We start from the raw sequence: 21,364 nt of genomic DNA on the forward strand, positions 1-21,364 counted from the left end.
GTATCAAATCAAGTTTTTAGTGGATAAAGAGATAGAGTATCCTATTTCTGCTAGGCACTAATATATTGGGCAAGGGGACACTCCATTAATGCACAATGTAAAAACAGAATTAAACCTATTAAGTGAAGGATTTATTCTACATTATCATTTAATTACCAATATGTCTCTATATTCAATTATAGTACTACGGTTTTATCAGGCACTTTCACTGAGATTTTCTAATTAAAACCCTCCCAGGTAACTGATGCTCAGTAGATTTGATTAGCATTTTTATCTTTCTTTTTCTCATTGAAAGTAAAATAACCTATCTTTGCACTTAGGTCAAAAATAGCAGCCTCCTGCCTAGGTCTCCTTTGCACAGACACTAGTCACAATTTCCTGCCAGATGCCTCAGGGGAGAATTTCACCTTGCACAATTCTACTGGAAGATGCTATGGCTTCCTATTGAACAGAATATTGAGTCTCCCTGCACTGATACAGTTTAGGAATTAAAAGGCTTTGGAGTCAGATTAACCTGGTTTCAAACTTCGGCTCCTCTACTAGCTAGTTGCGCCTCTGGCCAATTACTTGACTTCTGTGACTATTTCGCATTCGCAAAACGGGGACTGTTATGAGGCATAAATGGCAAAATGAGTGAAGTGTTTAGCACAGCATCTGGCACGTAGTAAGTGGTAATTGTTATGGTCACTATTGTCATTTTTGCTGTTGCTGTTACAGGGTGTGGATAAGGAAAATATTCAGAGATTTTAATTAAGGTATGTGTTCCCAGGCAACTTAGTTACTGGAGGCTGTATCATAAGCATCTTGCTCCAGAGACCGGTTGGCATGCATCACTTAATATTAAGGTTTGAGCACATTTCTTATTCTGTTTATTCTCTGATTGTACTGCCCATTCTGTTCTCTGCCCTTCCAAGTTCAGTTTTGTGTCATGACGGACTGTCCCACACAGACTATCATCTGTGCTCTCCTGTTCTCTGGTTTCTGGTTGGACTTAGCCAATGGGAGGCACCACCAGGAAATCTGAGTGTGAGAAAAGACAGGTCAGGAATGTCTCCCTCACTACCACCTGCTTTGGGGCCATAATTCTGGCAGTGGTCTCAGATGTCTCTGCAGCTACCCTGGAAGTCCCTTCACACCCCCAGCTTTCACTGGACTCTGTTAACAAGTCTATTTTCTCCCCTCATCCCTTCAGGCCTAGGAGTGGCATTAGCTTCTTTTGCTGGTAGCTAGAGCCTGAACATCCTTCATTGGTGTGCTTATCCATACTTTGTAAATAGTCCCTTCTCTAACTACTCATCAGAATTTCATCTAAGTGCATCTCTGTTTCCCATTGGGACCATGAGTAATGTACCCCTTCAGATCAATATGTTTCCCTGTAGCCAACTGTGTTAATGTTCATTTTACAATTTTTATTGAGTCCTTACTATGCACTAAACACTGGGCTAAGTGCAAAGTGCAAGGGAAAAAATTATATATATATATATATATATATTTAAATACATATATGTGCCCTTCTCTTCAAAGACGTCAGTCTTCCCAAGGAGTTACATCTATAAAACATAAATCATAATCCAGTGTAATAAATGTGCTATGGGTATGTGCAAAGTACACAAAGATTTATAGTCTAACTTATTTGTGGGGATGGAAGGCAGGACGGAAGGGAGGTCAGGAATAATCAGGAACATCTTTTAGTGTGACCTCAAATAAGAGGAGAAATTTAAGAGGCAGAATTATAAGGAAGTGGCATTTCAAGCATAGAAGAGAATGTTTAAAAGTCATCATAACCTGAAGATACACAGTATATTTAGTGAACAGCAAAGTCATTCGAGGTAAGGAGAACATAGCGCTAAGATTAGAATGGTGATGAGATGGGAGGACGCCATCATGAGGTATCTTTAAGTGGCTGGAGATTGGCCAGGTTTGGAAGGACATTACTGGAACTTGTGTAAAAGGGTTCATGCTGTGGAATGATTTTACACTAACTCAATTTTGACGGGTATTTCTGGCAGCAACAATATTAGGGTGACCAGTTCAATGGATTGCAAGAATACAGAAGAAATACAAGAGTCTAAACCAGAGCAGTGTTATTGGAGTTGAAAGCAGGGGACATACTCAACAAATATTTCACAGAGAATTATCAAGACTTCAAGACTTTTGAATATAGGAGTTGGAGGAGTATTAGCTATGGGTTCAATTTGAGGTGTCTGTTTAGACTACATCATAAATGGTGACTCTATTAACTGAAACAGGAAATAGAAGGAAGAGAGCAGATCAGGTAGGGATAGATGAATTCCTTTTTGAAAAAAAAATCTGACCTGTTGGTGTTACAATAACTGGCTTTAAAAAGAGACCTGATCATCATTTTGAGAAAAGAGGAAATAATCTCACAATTTAAAAAAATAAAAGTCATGCTAGAACAGCGCCAGATGATTAAAGTTAGTGAGACCCCTTAAATGTAAGAAATTTCAAAAGTAAATGCTTCCGAAGTTTCAAGTTGGACATTCGTATCTACTTTGGTGTCCTCCCTATATCACCAAGCACAGTTAGTGTCTGCCTATACTGCATTTCCACAGCATCACCTCGTTATAGTCTTGTTCAATACCTGTCTCTGTCTCCCTAACTTACTTTGACATATATCCATAATGACCTATGCAGTGCTTGGCATGTGATAAGTGTACCTAATAATCAGTTTTTAGTATCATAAAAGTTTGGTGAAATGCCAAAATTATGAGACCACGTCTGTGCTTCAACATTTGATTCCAGAATAATAGGAGATGTGTTACTTTTTTTCTCATCAAGCGTTTTACTCATTGTTTTTTTTAACCTGCAAGGATGCTTCCTCCCACTCATCACAAAAATAATTATATCTGACAGATACTGTACTCAAGTACAATCAAGCTTTTTTTTTTTTAACAGCTTTATTGGAGTATAATTGCTTTACAGTGGTGTGTTAGTTTCTGCTTTACAACAAATTGAATCAGCTATACATATACATATATCCCCATATCTCCTCCCTCTTGCATCTCCCTCCCACCCTCCCTATCCCACCCCTCTAGGTGGTCACAAAGGACCGAGCTGATCTCCCTGTGCTATGTGGCTGATTCTCACTAGCAATCTATTTTACATTTGGTAGTGTATATATGTTCATGTCACTCTCTCACTTCGTCCCAGCTTACCCTTCCCCCTCCTCGTGTCCTCAAGCCCATTCATTCTCTACATCTGCGTCTTTATTCCTGTCCTGCCCCTAGGTCCTTCAGAACCTTTTTTTTTTTTTTTTTAGATTCCATATATATGTGTTAGCACGTGGTATTTGTGTTTCTCTTTCTGACTTACTTCACTCTGTATGACAGTCTCTAGGTCCAGCCACATCACTACAAATAATGCAATTTCATTTCTTTTTATGGCTGAGTAATATTCCATTGTATATATGTGTCACATCTTCTTTATCCATTCATCTGTCAATGGACACTTAGGTTGCTTCCATGCCCTGGTTATTGTAAATAGTGCTGCAATGAACATTGTGCTACATGACTCTTTTTAAATTATGGTTTTCTCAGGGTATATGCCCAGTAGTGGAATTGCTGGGTCGGATGGTAGTTCTATTTTTAGTTTTTTTAGGTACTTTCATACTGTTCTCCATAGTGGCTGTGTCAATTTACATTCCCACTAACAGTGCAAGAGTGTTCCCTTTTCTCTTCACCCTCTCCAGCATTTATTGTTTGTAGATTTTTTGATGATGCCCCTTCTGACTGGTGTGAGGTGATACCTCATTGTAGTTTTGATCTGCATTTCTCTAATGATTAGTGATGTTGAGCATCCTTTTATGTGTTTGTTGGCAATCTGTATATCTTCCTTGGAGAAATGTCTATTTAGGTCTTCTGCCCATTTTTGGATTGGGTTGTTTTTTTGATATTGAGCTGCATGAGCTGCTTGTATATTTTGGAGATTAATCCTTTGTCAGTTGCTTCGTTTGCAAATATATTCTCCCATTCTGAAGGGTGTATTTTCGTCTTGTTTTTGGTTTCCTTTGCTGTGCAAAAGCATTTAAGTTTCATTAGGTCCCATTTGTTTATTTTTGTTTTTATTTCCATTTCTCTAGGAGGTGGGTCAAAAAGGATCTTGCTGTGATTTATGTCACAGAATGTTCTGCCTATGTTTTCCTCTAAGAGTTTTATAGTGTCTGGCCTTACTTTTAGGTCTTTAATCCATTTTGAGTTTATTTTTGTGTATGGTTTTAGGGAGTGTTCTAATTTCACTCTTTTACATGTAGGTGTCCAGTTTTCCCAACACCACTTATCGAAGAGGTTGTCTTTTCTTGATTGTATATTCTTGCCTCCTTTATCAAAGATAAGGTGACCATATGTGCATGGGTTTATCTCTGGGCTTTCTATCCTGTTCCATTGATCTATATTTCTGTTTTTTGGGCCAGTACCATACTGCCTTGATTACTGTGGCGTTGTACTATAGTCTGAGGTCTGGGAGCCTGATTCCTCCAGCTCCGTTTTTTTTTCTCAAGATTGCTTTGGCTATTCAGGGTCTTTTGTGTTTCCATACAAATTGTGAAATTTTTGTTCTAGTTCTGTGAAAAATGCCAGTGGTAGTTTGATAGGGACTGCATTGAATCTGTAGATTGCATTGGGTAGTATAGTAATTTTCACAATGTTGATTCTTCCAAACCAAGAACATGGTATATCTCTCCAACTTTTTGTATCATCTTTAATTACTTTCATCAGTGTCTTGTAGTTTTCTTCATACACGTCTTTTGTCTCCTTAGGTAGGTTTATTCCTAGGTATTTTATTCTTTTTCTTGCAGTGGTAAATGGGAGTGGTTTCTTAATTTCTCTTCCAGATTTCTTATCATTAGTGTATAGGAATGCAAGAGATTTCTGTGCATTAATTTTGTATCCTGCTACTTTACCAAATTCATTGATTAGCTCTAGTAGTTTTCTGGTAGTATCTTTAGGATTCTCTATGTACAGGATCATGTCATCTGCAAACAGTGACAGCTTTACTTCTTCTTTTCCAATCTGGATTCCTTTTATTTCTTTTTCTTCTCTGATTGCTGTGCTAAAACTTCCAAAACTATGTTGAATAACAATGGTGAGAGTGGACAACCTTGTCTTGTACCTGATCTTAGTGGAAATGGTTTCAGTCTTTCACCGTTGAGAACAATGTTGGCTGTGAGTTTGTCATATATGGCCTTTATTATGTTGAGGTAATTTCCCTCTATGCCTACTTTCTGGAGAGTTTTTATCATAAATAGGTGTTGAATTTTGTCAAAAGCTTTTTCTGCATCTATTGAGATGATCATATGGTTTTTATCCTTCAGTTTGTTAATATGGTGTATCACATTGATTGATTTGTGTATATTGAAGAATCCTTGCATTCCTGGGATAAACTCCACTGATCATGGTGTATGATCCTTTTAATATGCTGTTGGATTCTGTTTGCTAGTATCTTGTTGAGGATTTTTGCATCTATGTTCATCAGTGATATTGGCCTATAGTCTTCTTTTTTTGTGACATCTTTGTCTGGTTTTGGTATCAAGGTGATGGTGGCCTCATAGAATGAGTTTTGGAGTGTTCCTCCCTGTGCTATATTTTGGAAGAGTTTGAGAAGGATAGGTGTTAGTTCTTCTCTAAATATTTGATAGCATTCGCTTGTGACCCTTCTGGTCCTAGGCTTTTGTTTGTTGGAAGATTTTTAATCACAGTTTCAATTTCAGTGCTTGTGATTGGTCTGTTTATATTTTATTTATTCCTTGTTCAGTCTTGAAAGGTTGTGCTTTTCTAAGAATTTGTCCATTTCTTCCAGGTTGTCCATTTTATTGGCATATACTTGCTTGTAGTAATCTCTCATGATCCTTTGTACTTCTGCAGTGTCAGTTGTTACTTCTCCTTTTTCATTTCTAATTCTCTTGATTTGAGTCTTCTCCCTTTTTTTCTTAATGAGTCTGGCTAGTGGTTTATCAATTTTATTTATCTTCTCAAAGAACCAGCTTTTAGTTTTATTGATCTTTGCTTTTGTTTCCTTCATTTCTTTTTCATTTATTTCTGATCTGATCTTTATGATTTCTTTCCTTCTGCTAACTTTGGGGTTTTTTTGTTCTTCTTTCTCTAATTGTTTTAGATGTAAGGTTAGGTTGTTTATTTGAGATGTTTCTTGTTTCTTGTGATAGGATTGTATTGCTATAACCTTCCCTCTTAGAACTGCTTTTGCTGCATCCCATAGGTTTTGCGTCATCGTGTTTTCATTGTCATTTGTTTCTAGGTATTTTTTTATTTCCCCTTTGAGTTCTTCAGTGATCTCTTGGTTATTAAGTAGTGTATTGTTTCGCCTCCATGTGTTTGTATTTTTTACTGATTTTTTCCTCCAATTGATATCTAGTCTCATAGCAATGTAGTCGGAAAAGATACTTGATACGATTTCAATTTTCTTAAATTTACCAAGGCTTGATTTGTGACCCAAGATATGATCTAACCTGGAGAATGTTCCATGAGCACTTGAGGGGAAAGTTTAGTCTGTTGTTTTTGGATGGAATGTTCTATAAATAACAATTAAGTCCATCTTATTTAATGTAGCATTTAAGGCTTGTGTTTCCGTATTTGTTTTCATTTTGGATGATCTATCCATTGGTGAAAGTGGGGTGTTAAAGTCCTCTACTATGATTGTGTCACTGTCAATTTCCCCTTTTATGGCTGTTAGCATTTGCGTTATGAATTGAGGTGCTCCTATGTGGGGTGCATAAATATTTACAATTGTTATAACTTCTTCTTGGATTGATCCTTTGATCATTATGTAGTGTCCTTCTCTGTCTCTTGTAATAGTCTATTTTAAAGTCTATTTTGTCTGATATGAGAATTGCTACTCCAGCTTTCTTTTCATTTCCATTTGCATGGAATATCTTTTCCTATCCCATCACTTTCAGTCTGTATGTGTCCCTAGGTCTGAAGTGGGTCTCTTGTAGACAGCATATATACAGGTCTTGTTTTTGTATCCATTCAGCCAGTCTGTGTCTTTTGGTTGGAGCATTTGATCCATTTACATTTAAGGTAGTTATTGATATGTATGTTCCTATTACCATTTTCTTAATTGTTTTGGGTTTGTTATTGTAGGTGTTTTCCTTCTCTTGTGTTTCCTACTTAGAGAAGTTCCTTTAGCATTTGTTGTAAAGCTGGTTTGGTGGTGCTGAATTCTCTTAGCTTTTGCTTGTCTGTAAAGGTTTCAATTTCTCCATCGAATAATCTGAATGAGGTCCTTGCTGGGTAGAGTAATCTTGGTTGTAGGTTTTTCCCTTTCATCACTTTAAATATGTCCTGCCACTCCTTTCTGGCTTGCAGAGTTTCTGCTGAAAGGTCAGCTGTTAACCTTATGGGGATTCCCTTGCATGTCATTTGTTGTTTTTCCCTTGTGGCTTTTAATATTTTCTCTTTGCATTTAATTTTTGATAGTTTGATTAATATGTGTCTTGGCGTGTTTCTCCTTGGATTTATCCTGTATGGGATTCTCTGTGCTTCTTGGACTTAACTAACTATTTCCTTTCCCATATTAGGGAAGTTTTCAACTATAATCTCTTCAAATATTTTCTCCGTCTTTTTCTTTTTCTCTTCGTCTTCTGGGACCACTATAATTCGAATGTTGGTGCGTTTAATGTTGTCCCAGAGGTCTCTAAGACTGCCCTCAATTCTTTTCATTCTTTTTTCTTTATTGTGCTCTGAGGTAGTTGTTTCCACTATTTATCTTCCAGGTCACTTATCCATTCTTCTGCCTCAGTTATTCTGCTATTGATTCCTTCTAGAGAATTTTTAATTTCATTTATTGTGTTGTTCATCATTGTTTGCTTGCTCTTTAGTTCTTCTAGGTCCTTTTTAAACGTTTCTTGTATTTTCTCCATTCTATTTCCAAGATTATTTTGGATCATCTTTTCTATCATTCTTTTTTTTTTTTTTAAAACATCTTTATTGAAGTATAATTGCTTTACAATGGTGTGTTAGTTTCTGCTTTATAACAAAGTGAATCAGCTATACATATACATATGTTCCCATATCTCTTCCCTCTTGCATCTCCCTCCCTCCCACCCTCCCTATCCCACCCCTCTAGGTGGTCACAAAGCACCGAGCTGATCTCCCTGTGCTATGCAGCTGCTTCCCACTAGCTATCTATTTTACATTTGGTGGTGTATATATGTCCATGACACTCTCTCACCCTGTCACATCTCACCCCTCCCCCTCCCCATATCCTCAAGTCCATTCTCTAGTAGGTCTGTGTCTTTATTCCCGTCTTGCCACTAGGTTCTTCATGACCTTTTTTTTTTTTTTTCCTTAGATTCCATATATATGTGTTAGCATACTGTATTTCTTTTTCTCTTTCTGACTTACTTCACTCTGTATGACAGACTCTAACTCCATCCACCTCATTACAAATACCTCCATTTCATTTCTTTTTATGGCTAATATTCCATTGTATATATGTGCCACATCTTCTTTATCCATTCATCTGATGATGGACACTTAGGTTGCTTCCATGTCCTCGCTATTGTAAACAGAGCTGCAATGAATATTTTGGTACATGACTCTTTCTGAATTATGGTTTTCTCAGGGTATATGCCCAGTAGTGGGATTGCTGGGTCGTATGGTAGTTGTATTTTTAGTTTTTTAAGGAACCTCCATACTGTTCTCCATAGTGGCTGTATCAATTTACATTCCCACCAACAGTGCAAGAGTGTTCCCTTTTCTCCACACCCTCTCCAGCATTTATTGTTTCTAGATTTTTTGATGATGGCCATTCTGACCAGTGTGAGATGATACCTCATTGTAGTTTTGATTTGCATTTCTCTAATGATTAATGATGTTGAGCATTCTTTCATGTGTCTGTTGGCAATCTGTGTATCTTCTTTGGAGAAATGTCTATTTAGGTCTTCTGCCCATTTTTGGATTAGGTTGTTTGTTTTTTTGTTATTGAGCTGCATGAGCTGCTTGTAAATCTTGGAGATTAATCCTTTTTCAATTGCTTCATTTGCAAATATTTTCTTCCATTCTGAGGGTTGTCTTTTGGTCTTGTTTATGGTTTCCTTTGCTGTGCAAAAGCTTTTAAGTTTCATTAGGTCCCATTTGTATATTTTTGTTTTTATTCTCATTACTGTAGGAGGTGGGTTAAAAAAGACTTTGCTCTTGTTTATGTCATAGAGTGTTCTGCCTATGTTTTCCTCTAAGAGTTTGATAGTGTCTGGCCTTACACTTAGGTCTTTAATCCATTTCGAGTTTATTTTTGTGTATGGTGTTAGGAAGTGTTCTAATTTCATACTTTTACATGTACCTGTCCAATTTTCCCAGCACCACTTATTGAAGAGGCTGTCTTTTCTCCACTGTATATGCTTGCCTCCTTTATCAAAGATAAGGTGACCATATGTGCGTGGGCTTATCTCTGGGCTTTCTATCCTGTTCCATTGATCTATATTTCTGTTTTTGTGCCAGTACCAAACTGTCTTGATTACTGTAGCTTTGTAATATAGTCTGAAGTCAGGGAGCCTGATTCCTCCAGCTCCATTTTTCGTTCTCAAGATTGCTTTGGCTATTCGGGGTCTTTTGTGTTTCCATACAAATTGTGAAATTTTTTGTTCTAGTTCTGTGAAAAATGCCAGTGGTAGTTTGTTCTATCATTCTTTTTCAGGTAGACTGCTTATTTCCTCTTCATTTGTTTGGTCTGGTGGGCTTCTACCTCGCTCCTTCACCTGCTGTTTCTTCAGCAGCTTGCAGTTCTGCTTGTTGTGTTTGTCCTGCAGGACCAGCTTCTCAAAGTACACGTAGGCCATGGACACTGTCACAGGCTCCAAAACACACTCTGGGACAAGTTCCACATCTCTCATTATAAACTCCTAATCTTGCTCAGCATCAGCTTGATGTGCGGGAACTTCTCCCAGAAGGTCTCCTTCATGGCCTTCTTGAGGTGGGAGGGCTTCACATACTCTATCACTGTGGTCATGTAGGATGCGAAGATGAGGACATGCTTGTGCTTGCCGCAGGGTCACTGAAGGTCAGCCAGGAGGTTGGGATTGTACTCCAGGGCATCCCCTGCATTGGTCCCTAGTTCCGAGCCAGCTGGCACCGCCCTGTGCAGGACAGGTTTGCATCTGGACCCCAGCAGAGCACGGGGGACTCTGGGCCGGGGCTGAGGCAGTGGGCTGGCTTGAGCATGACCAGGGTGTTGGTGGGGTACAGGATCTTGGTAAGACACAACCTTTCCATCCGCCCCCAGCTCAATGCCTTCCAACTGGAAGACCATCTCAGAAGACATGGAAACGTCGCCGGATGGATGCCTCTGCTTCTGGCTGTCCACCCTCAGGTCACTGACGTGCAGGCCTTCTCCATAGAGCAAGACAGAGAAGGCCGCATACAGGGACCGCTTGGCGCAGATGAGCACGATCCTGCTGTTCCTGGTGTCGTACTGCCTCATATTATTTATGAAGTGAGTCTTCTTCGGGCCTTTGTGTCTTGGGGATCCAGATGTATGTTTGGTTCTTTGAAGGGAGGCACATCCCACCATGTCTTCCAGAAACTCGAGGGCCGCCCGTCCAGGGAGATGTTGTTGAGGAAGAAGAGCATGGCCTGGCGGCGCCGCAAGTCCCCTCACATCTGCAGCGCCTGCAGCGCAGCCCAGACAGCGGGGCCAGGCGACTGGCCTGGGGATCCACCCGCCACAGCCGCGGCCATCCTCTGACTGAGCCCGACGGCCACCCGCTGCCCACAATCAAGCTTTTAAAAACAGCATCACTTATGACAATAATGCTCTACCTGAAAACCCAACATTTTGCTCAAATAGTTCCTTAGTAAAATTCTTTGCAGCTACAACTGTCAGACTTTAGGATCTCCACACATTATAATTATTGTTTTCTGCCCTCAGATTACCATGTTAAGAAATATCTTTGAATTTTTGAGACTGACAACATGAACGTTAAACCTCACTGTATTCTAGTGAATAGTGGTGAAAAATGTGTACACACACACACACACACATATACACACTCGCCAATATATTCCAACATAGCAATCACGTCACCATGCTTTGGATCTTACACAGATATCCAGGGCTTTACTGCCAGGTGTTAGAAGGGTGTTATCACTAATAAATCTTAATTCTTCTAGTGTTTTCAAATACAATCAGATCTAATCAAGGAATCCACACGATGGAAATTTTGATTGCTAAATCAGGATAATACATCACTTCTCTAAGGGGATCTATAGAAGACAAAAAAAGCTAAGTGGACTCAGTAGGCTTGGTTCTTCTTAGTCTTTTAATTAAAACAAATACCAAAAACAAAATTATTCTTGACCCATTTTTGCCATCAAATTCTTTCACAGGTTTACTTTCCTATTTTCCTATTTAAAAGAGTCTAAACATTCTGTTTTTGTGACATCTTACTGAAGGAAGTAGAATCTAGTGAAAAGACATTGAATTGAATTTGGTGTTCAAAGACCTACATTCACTTGAAAAAGAAGAGCAACAGTGAGGCAAGGGGATTGCTGGCCCAATTAGATATATAAGCATATCCTAAGGCCTCTATAATCAACACAGTGTGGTGTTGGCATATGAGTAGCCAGGCAGGTCAATAAGAAAGAATAGAGAATCCAGAAATATATGCAATTGCTGGTAGTAGTCAACAAAGGTGAAGTCACAAATCAAGTGGGAAATATGGGCACTTTAATAAATGGTGCTGGGATAACTGGATAAGTACATGAAAACAATAGAAATTGAATTCATTTCTGACACCAGAAATCGTGAAAATTCTAAAGGAATTAGAAATTAAAATATAAAAAATGAAATTACACAAATACAAACATTTCTGAATTTCTTTATAACCGAGAGGCAAGGAAAATTCTCTTCCCGCTCAAAATATTGAAGCAGTGGAAAATCATTAATCAATTTGACTACATAAAGATTAAACGTGCATGGCAGGGACTTCCCTGGTGGTCCAGTGGTTAGGGCCCCGCACTTCCACTGCGGGGGGCATGGGTTCGACCCCTGGCAGAGGAACTAGGATCCCACATGCTGCATGGTGGCACAGCCAAAAAAAAAAAAAAATGCATGGCAAATACAACTTCATAAGCAAAATTAAAATAACAACAATGCTATTTGAAAAACAGGCTAGACAGGACATGGAAGCAACCTAAGTGTCCATCAACAGATGAATGGATAAAGAAGATGTGGCACATATATACAATGGGATATTACTCAGCCATAAAAAAAAAATGAAATTGAGTTATTTGTAGTGAGGTGGTTGGACCTAGAGTCTGTCATACAGAGTGAAGTAAGTCAGAAAGAGAAAAACAAATACCGTACTCTAACACGTATATATGGAATCAAAAAAAAAAAAAAGTTTCTGAAGAACGTAGGGGAAGGACAGGAATAAAGACGCAGATGTAGAGAATGGACTTGATGACACGGAGAGGGGGAAGGGTAAGCTGGGACGAAGTGAGAGAGTGGCATGGACATATATACACTACCAAATATAAAATAGACAGCTAGTGGGAAGCAGCCGCATAGCACAGGGAGATCAGCTCAGTGCTTTGTGACCACCTAGAGGGGTGGGATAGGGAGGATGGGAGGGAGATGCAAGAGGGAGGAGATATGGGGATATATGTATATGTATAGCTGATTCACTTTGTTATAAAGCAGAAACTAACACACCACTGTAAAGCAATTATACTCCAATAAAGATGTTTAAAATAAAAAAAGAAAGAAAAACAGGCTAGAGACGTGAGTAGAAAAGGCAATACAGTCAATGCAGTTTCTCATACGTTTAGGACTCTATATGTCTCATAATTAAAAGAATAGCTCATAATAAGAGAAATACAAATTAATATTACACAGATATATCTTATTTATCACACTGACAAAATATCAAGAGTGTGATCACATATTTAGTTGGTAAGACTAAGAGGAAACAGACACATATGTGTTTCTAAAAAGAATGCAAAATGTTACGAACCCAGTGGAGGGCAATTTGGCATTATTTAATGATTTTACATATGTTTTTATGTTTTCCCCTTCTCTAGGAATCTATCTAAAAGATAAACATGAAAATATGTATACACATGGATATTTACTGCACGATTTAAAAAGGTAAAAACCAGAAACAACCTAAATGTCCATTAGTACAGGATGAATTGAATTAACTTTGAGATACTTACTATGGAGCACCATACAGCTGGTTTAAAAAAAAAAAAAAGAGTGCTTTCTAATATGTGATCTCTAGGATATATTGTTAAATGAAAACAGCAAGTAGTATAAGCAATATGTATACTATATATTGTATTACCATTTATCTGAAAAAGGGAGTCTGTGCGTGTATATGTGTGTGTGTATACATGCACATACAATGGGAGATTAAGCTATATTTAAATGAAATTATTACTTATATGTGAGGAGAGGTAACATGTAAAGGAGACAGATATAAAAGTCAGGGGCAGGAAATTTACAAGATGAATCTTAGTATTTTGTCATTCCAGAAAGCAAGGAAGTTGTCAAAAATTATTGGAATAGTGTCAAAAGGACTCATGAAATGTCTTGAAGTGGCTCCCACTGCACAAAGATGAGTCATCCTCAGCACCAATAAGAGTAAAAACATCAGTGGGTTGAAATCAATAAAATATGTTAAAAATCCAGGAATTCCAATGATCATGTTTTAAAAAAAGATCACCTTTGGAGGATGCTAGGAAACCAACTCCTAGTTCTAAAAACTGATAAATAAAGGGAAAGACTCATACAGATTACTTGTTTTTATAGTAAAAACTGTACCTCAGGGTATTCAAAAGTTGATGAGAAAAAATTCTGTCTATGGAAGTATTCCAACTAACATATAAAGATGTAATTACATAATTGGAATATTACCATTTTGCAAACCCCAAAGTAAACTCTGGATCTGGGAAATGATCCTCAGTGACACCTAACGCCACAGTAGTAGACAACTGGACATTATGCCTCTCTTGATGGAACTTTAGAACACCATTTATGAAGTAGTCTTGCCAAAAATGTAACCTAAATATGGATCCAGCCTCTTGATCGAACCACCAGTATAGGAAATACACGGGGAATAGAGGAACAGGTTTTCTTTAAAAAATGAGAATACAATCAGTGATATCCAGAAAGCAGGAAAGTTCACAAGACAAATTACTCAATTTTTTCAACAGATCAATTTCAAAAATTTTTAAATATAAGTTAAGGTAACCTATGAAATAAAAAAATCCATGAGACATACCAACAGAATGCAGTGGTGCACACTGTTGGAATCCCAATTCGAACAAACCAGCAACATAATATCTATAAACAAACAAAAATAAAATAAAACATGTATGAGAAAATACTGACTAGATATTTGATGATGTGAGACATGACTAGGTTTTCTTATGTATGAAAACGTCACCATGACTGGGTTCATTAACAAGAGTTTTTTCTTTCAGAGACGCATACTCAAATATTTATGCGTGAAATATTATGTATGGGATTTGCTTCAAAACAATTCGGTAGGCAGAGACGTAAAGGACGTTTGATTAAATGCAAGTGTGGCTGTGAGCTAACGAGTGTTGGGGCTGAATAATGGGTACATGCAGATGCACTGTACTTTTCTCTCTACAATGAGTGCTTAAAATTACCCACAATACACTACTGGTGGAAATGTAAAATGATGCAGATGCTATGGAAAACAGTATGAAGTTTCCTCAAAAAAATTTAAAAATAGAACTATCATATGATCCAGCAATCCCATTTCTGGGATTTAACCAAAATAATTGAAATCAAGATCTCAAAGATATATATGCGCTCCCATGTTCATTGCAGCATTATTCATAATAGCCAAAATGTGGAAATAGCCTAAAGGTCTATCTATGGATAAATGGATAAAGAAGATGTGGCACATACATACAATGGAATATTATTCAACCTTAAAGGAGAAGGAAATCCTGCTATATGCAACAATATGGATGAAACTGGAGGACATCGTGCTAATTGAAACAAGCTAGTCACAGAAGGACATGCATGACCCCCCTCATATGAGGTCTCTAAAATTGTCAAATTCCTGGAATCAAAGTGGAATGGTGCTGACCAGGGACTGCAGAGAGGGGGCAGTGTGGAATTGATCATCAACAGGCATAAAATTTCAGTTACGCAAGATACAAAAGTTCTAGAGACCTGCTGTACAACACTGTGCCCATAGTTAACAATACTGTATTACGCACTTAAAAATTTGTCAAGAGGGTAGATCTCATGTTAAGTGTTTATAACACAACCTTTTAAAAAAGAAAAGCAAAAAATATATATATCCATAATAAAAAGGTTAAAAAAGACCCACATACAAATTCTGGATCCACCATTTGTTTGCTTAATACCAAGCAAGTCACTTAACACATTTCAAGCCCCCATTTTCTCATATGTAAAAGGGATATAATAATAACAATTTTATAGGTTGGTTTGCCATCTCTATTTTTGGACCCTGATAATGGTTAGTTGAAAAGGGAAAGAGGTTTTGGAATTATTCTTACCAACAGTGTATATGTATAATTATGTATAATTTTAAACACACATGGCAGAGAGAAAAGTACAATGCACCTGTTTGTACTCGTTATTTAGCCTCAACTCCCTTTTAAATATCTGTCATAATTTTATGATACTAGGCAAGTACTTAACTTTTCTAGGTTCATTTTCTTTCATGTAAAATGGGGATCATACCAGCATCATACCATTGTTATGTGGACTCTGTAAAGTTGGAACTTTATAAATAACACTTTCTCTCCTCCGTGAAGCCATTTTGATTCCTAGTTGGAAATAGTCACTCTTCTGATAGATTTACTTTGATTACTATTATACTAATAATCTCCCTTGAATTATTATTTAAATATTTTTTTATGAAAAGACTCTGGGTCCTTTGAAAACAGATTATTCATATCCTCTACCTCATGGAAGGCGTATGGCACATAGTTGGAGATCAATAAATTTTGATGAATTAAATCCCTTGACTAGATTAGATGCTACCTCCAAAACTGATTAATCTTCTGCAACTACTGACACTGAATGCTCTGGCCATATATTACTTAAGTCTTTTAAAATGCACGTAAGATCCCTGGGAAAATGTCAGATTGTTTCCTGGACAAACAGTAAATGAGTTTGTCATATGTCAAGAAATCACCCAGTTCATTGTGTTGATAAACCTGGCCTGCAAATCCGACTCTGCTTTTTACCTATCACATTTATGGTTTGTCCAGGTTTGTTCCTACAAACATGTCACAGATTCTTCAGTAGAAAATTGTTTCTAGCATAACGTTTCAGCTTTATTCCAAAAAGTGTGTCGCTATGAAGAACCACCTAGCACATATCCATGATGCTCCAAAGATAAGGGTAGATTTCCATATATTGCCATTCCCCTTAAATCAGGTCAAAAACTAGCAGGAAAAATGAATGGAGTCTCCAAAAGATAGTGGTTCCGGAAGACTATCTGAAGTGACAAACAAACCAACCTTAAATGTAGTTCAAAATATTTCCACTTGAGATAAAACTCAGTTTCAGCATTCTGAACGTGGTGACAGCACAGTTTTTACTTCTGAGTATTGTAAGGCCCTTTTCTCATAAAACCTGGAAAAACCCAAAAGCAGTTCAATTAAAGTGTCTAAATGTGGTCATCTTTTATCTATAGCTCAGTGGGACAGCTCACCTAGAGCCTATAGAGTTCAGCTATGCACTCTTCCCAGAATATTCCCTAACGCTTCTCTGAAGCTATTCATTGTACAGGTCGCTGTAGTAAAACTCACACCTCAGCACTCTCCCTGGACGCCAACAAGCAAACACTAGAGTGCAGTGCAGAGTAAAGAAAGGGTTTGCCTCTGAGTAAAAAGAAGATCATGATCTGTAATTTCAAAGTCCATCAAACAGAGTCCTATAAGAAAACATATGAGCTATGCATGAAGTTATAGGATCTATATCCAAAAAACAAAAAAGAGACGAAAAATTAAGTCAAGCTCCTTCCAAAGTAAGACATTTGAAAGGAGATCATTGCAACATCATAAGTTCACCATAAAGTGATGCATTCATATTTTACAAGACAAGAACTGTACTAAAATCTTTAAAGTCTCTACACAATTGTGTTTGTCAAAACATATTTGGTGCCATAGCTCAAAAGTTTATTGACATTCTTAGTTTACATCAAATATTTTACTTATTGTGATACTGAAATTTTATTTCACTTCTTAGAAAATTTTATGCTTAAAAGGGGAGCAATCATAATATATTCCATAGAGTTTTCTCCAATTTACATCATCATATTCTGAAGTAAACTGAAATAAGCCAAGGCTTTATGTAACTAAATCTTTCTATTATTTTCACGGCTCGGAATGAGAAGGGGAATGAAGAATAAATCTGTAAGAGAACAAAACGTAAATTCATTGTGCTCACAATGTTGCATTAATCAGGAGAACTCTCTGTAAAATTGATTAAGAGGGAATTTGAACAAATGGCTGCATGCATTCAGAAGAGGCTGCACTCACTAAAATAAACTAGAGTTTCATTTCTCCTTTAAAAAAATCTATTAGAAGTCTAGATCAGATTCTTCATCTGTGAAATGGATATCATAATTAATTCCTACCATATCTATCATAGAAAAATAGTGTGAGGTTAAAAAATGAGCTAATGTATGGTGGGGGGGAGCTTTGTAAAAAGCAAAGGAGCTTAAAAATGTGAGTGATAATCAAGATGATCATTACCTGCTTATAGATAAAAATAGATAACATTACACCCAGCATGCAACAAAGCACTTAGCACATACTAAGTGTTTACTATATGTTTTAACTAAAATATTAATAGGTATTAGGCAGTCACATTGTCAAAAGTACTGATTTAAGCAAAATGAAACACAAAATAAGCCTGGAGCATCTTGTAATGCCAGAATGTAAGGAAATACTGTACTCAAACAAACAAACAAAGCACAATGATGAGGGAATGTCAAAGGAACAAAGGACCCAAATGAAAGAACTCCCAGGGGCCAAAAATGGAAAAATCTAAGCATTAAGATCAATGAAATAGAATTGGCTTACAACCCACAGTACAGAATAAATAGCTATAAGTCCACAGTGAAATTATTTAATTAATCAATTTAAGAATCAGTGGGGGAGGGACTTCCCTGGTGGCGCAGTGGTTAAGAATCTACCTGCCAATGCAAGGGACACAGGTTCGAGCCCCGGTCCGGAAAGATCCCACATGCTGCAGAACAACTAAACCCGTGTGCCACAACTACTGAGCCTGTGCTCTAGAGCCCACGAGCCCACATGCCACAACTACTGAAGCCCTTGCACCTCGAGCCTGTGCTCCACAACAAGAGAAGCCACCGCAATGGAGAGTAGCCCCCGCTCACCGCAACTAGAGAAAGCCTGCGCACAGCAACGAAGGCCCAACGCAGCCAAAAAAAAAAAAAAAAAGAATCAGTAGGGGAGAATAAACAAATTTCCTCTGTAGAAGGATTCCAAATAATTTATGTAGATTTAAATAATTTATGTAAATAATTTATGTAGATTCCAAATAATTTATGTAGATTTATGTATTCCAATAATTTATTTATTATTTATTTCATCCTCAAGGAGGATACTGTGCACGGCAACTTCATTTCGAGGAGTACAAGCAGGAAAGCAATAGGAGGAACAAGGAGGAACTTTACAGTGGAGAAATCTGACAACAATAACTCAGCCAGGTGATCAAGGTCAACAGCAACAGCAATAAGTCATGTTGATAGTGTAGATCCTTGATATGCTGTGATGTGAATGGCATTTTACCTCTGCGGTTTTCCTCTCCAAAATCCATAACCCCAGTCTAATTATGAGAAAATTATCAGACAAATCCCAATTAAGGGGTATAATGCAAAATATCTAAACAGTACTCGACAAAATTGTCAAAGTCATTGGAAACAAAGAAAATATGAGAAACTATCAAAATCAAGAGAAGCTTAAGGAGATATAACAATGAAATGTAATGTGTTATACTGATCCTGAAACAGAAAAAGGACATTAGGTTAATACTAAGGAAATTTGAATAAATGATGGATGTTAGTTAATAATAATGTATCGAGATTGGTTCATTAACTGTAGCAACTGTACCACACTAATGCAAGTCATTAATAACAAGGAGAACAAGATGTGGGGATGGAGGGGCAGGGAGTATTGGGGAATTCTCTGTTCTATCTGCTCATGTTTTCTGTAAATCTAAAACTTAAACTGAAAAAGAAAGAGGCTTACCAAATATGCCTTTTCTTTTTTCTTTATAGGTAGTGCAAGGTACAGCAACTTGTCCTCCACCTTAGAGGAGATGTCTCAACACACTCCTGCCCATTGGGTTTCTAAAAACTTCACTAAGAGGGCAGTCTTCTGAAATTTTGTGGGGCTTATCTCCCACCCTCTGGTTCACATAGGTCTTACTCAGGCATGAAAAATACCCACTACTCTGTGCATATTATATTCAGTCAGCATAATGTCCTCAATGTAGTGGATCATTATAACATTTTGTCAAATATCAATGCAATCATGGCCTCTGGAGACCCTACTGTGGCAGAGAGAGCAGGAGGGCTGACACAGGCAGGCAACTTGGTAATGGTATATTGTTGTCTCTGCCAGGTAAAAGCAAACAGCTTCTGGTGGTCCTTATGATACAGAGAAAAAAGTCTTGACCAGCTCATAACTGCATATCAAGTGCCAGGAGATATGCTAATTTTCTTCAGTAAAAATATACATACTGCAGATCTCCACCTGATAAAGTTTACAAGGATCCACAGCCATTCTCCAAAATCCATTCAACCTCTGCATAGGCCAAGCAAGTTAAGGAATGATATGATATGACACATATCACCACCTCTCATTTTTTAAGTCTTTGATAGTGTCACTAATATCTGAAAATCCCCCTAGAGATGTGGCATTGCTACTGGTTTACTATCTTGATAAGGAGCAGAAAACTTCAGAAGTTTCCATTTGCCCCTCCCACCATAATGGCTCTTACCCCATGGCCCCAAGGCAAGTGTGGGGATTCTTCCTGGTGCCAAGTATTTCTAATCCAATTATACATTGAGAAACTAGTGAAACAACACAGTGTGCCTATGAACTAACTGGGTACTCTGTGAGTCACATCTGGGTTGTGAGGCACATCCATGTATATCACCTGACCACAGCCACCATGGTATTTTGGGTCATCGGAAGTAGCAACAATCCAGAAGCAGTATTTAATAATTCCCAAAGGTCTGGGTATTTTTCCCTAGTGCACTTTCACTCTGCTAAGTTTATGCGGGCTTGAAGAGAGATTCACAGTATATACTTATGGCAATACTGCAGGGTTCTTCCTCAGGTGAACTTGACCTTCCCTTCAAGGATACCTGACTCCCTTTTCCTTCAATAAACCCAAGATACTCTGGGACTATGAACCTGCTTAGGTCTGGAAACCTAGTGAAAGCCCACGACTCTCCTCAAACATTTAATCACCAATCCCAGAGGATTTTCTGTTATAATTCATGCAGTGTTCTTGCAGACTTCCCATCTATTTTATTCCTAGGGACACTGTGATCAATTAGTTACAGTCAGTGGTCCCTATGGACCAAAGTGTTCTGATTACTTTTATGTCCCTACTGGCCTTTCTAGTAAATGTGCCTACTTTGTCCCTGTCAGTTGGCCACTTGGCCTCTGATACTCTGGCACCCCATTATCTCTGTTAAAATCAGGGAACTCATATAAAGAGTGGGGTTAGCCACAGTCATACCTGGCTACAAAGGAGAGCAACCCCAGACCTTTTCAAGGATGCAGGTGGTCCCCTCAATATATGCATCAATATCTTCCCCAGTGAAGGGATTGAATTCTGGGCCTTTTAATTCCTTCTTCCACATCATGCCACACAAGCACTGGATCTCAGCCTCATTAAAATAGGTCACTATTGACTTCAAGGTTCGGTTAACCAACCAAACAACTTGTTAGAGTCACCACCAACTCCATGAGCTAGCACATTAAATCCAGAATGTTCAGTAACTGCAACCATATCAATGCATTTGGCCCAGCTTTTCTAGTGTTATTTCTATGCTCCTTGGTCTAACTCCCTTAGAATCCACTTCCACGTACATTCTCCAGGTTATGGATAATATATATCTGCAAATTTTGCAATTCTATTTCCTCTTGAGTCATTCTCCATACCTGATTCCTGAAGCATACTGAGATTTGGCCCTAAGAAGATCGACCGAACTTCAGAGGTATGTGTGTTCATTTCAAAAGGTATGAAACCCAGACCTATGGATTTTCTGGATTCTGTTACTTTTCTCAGAAAAAAATAGAATAAAATAAAATAAAAATAATAATAATGATTT

At 37.8% G+C, this 21,364-nt stretch overlaps 1 pseudogene; it reads right to left on the reverse strand.

The window, feature by feature from the left end:
- Positions 1-543: 543 nt before the first annotated feature.
- LOC133077014 (CDK5 and ABL1 enzyme substrate 2-like) lies at positions 544-18,834 on the reverse strand (annotated as a pseudogene).
- Positions 18,835-21,364: the final 2,530 nt, after the last annotated feature.

The sequence above is a fragment of the Eubalaena glacialis genome, chromosome 17, assembly GCF_028564815.1.
Source record: "Eubalaena glacialis isolate mEubGla1 chromosome 17, mEubGla1.1.hap2.+ XY, whole genome shotgun sequence".
NCBI classification, from domain to species: domain Eukaryota; kingdom Metazoa; phylum Chordata; class Mammalia; order Artiodactyla; family Balaenidae; genus Eubalaena; species Eubalaena glacialis.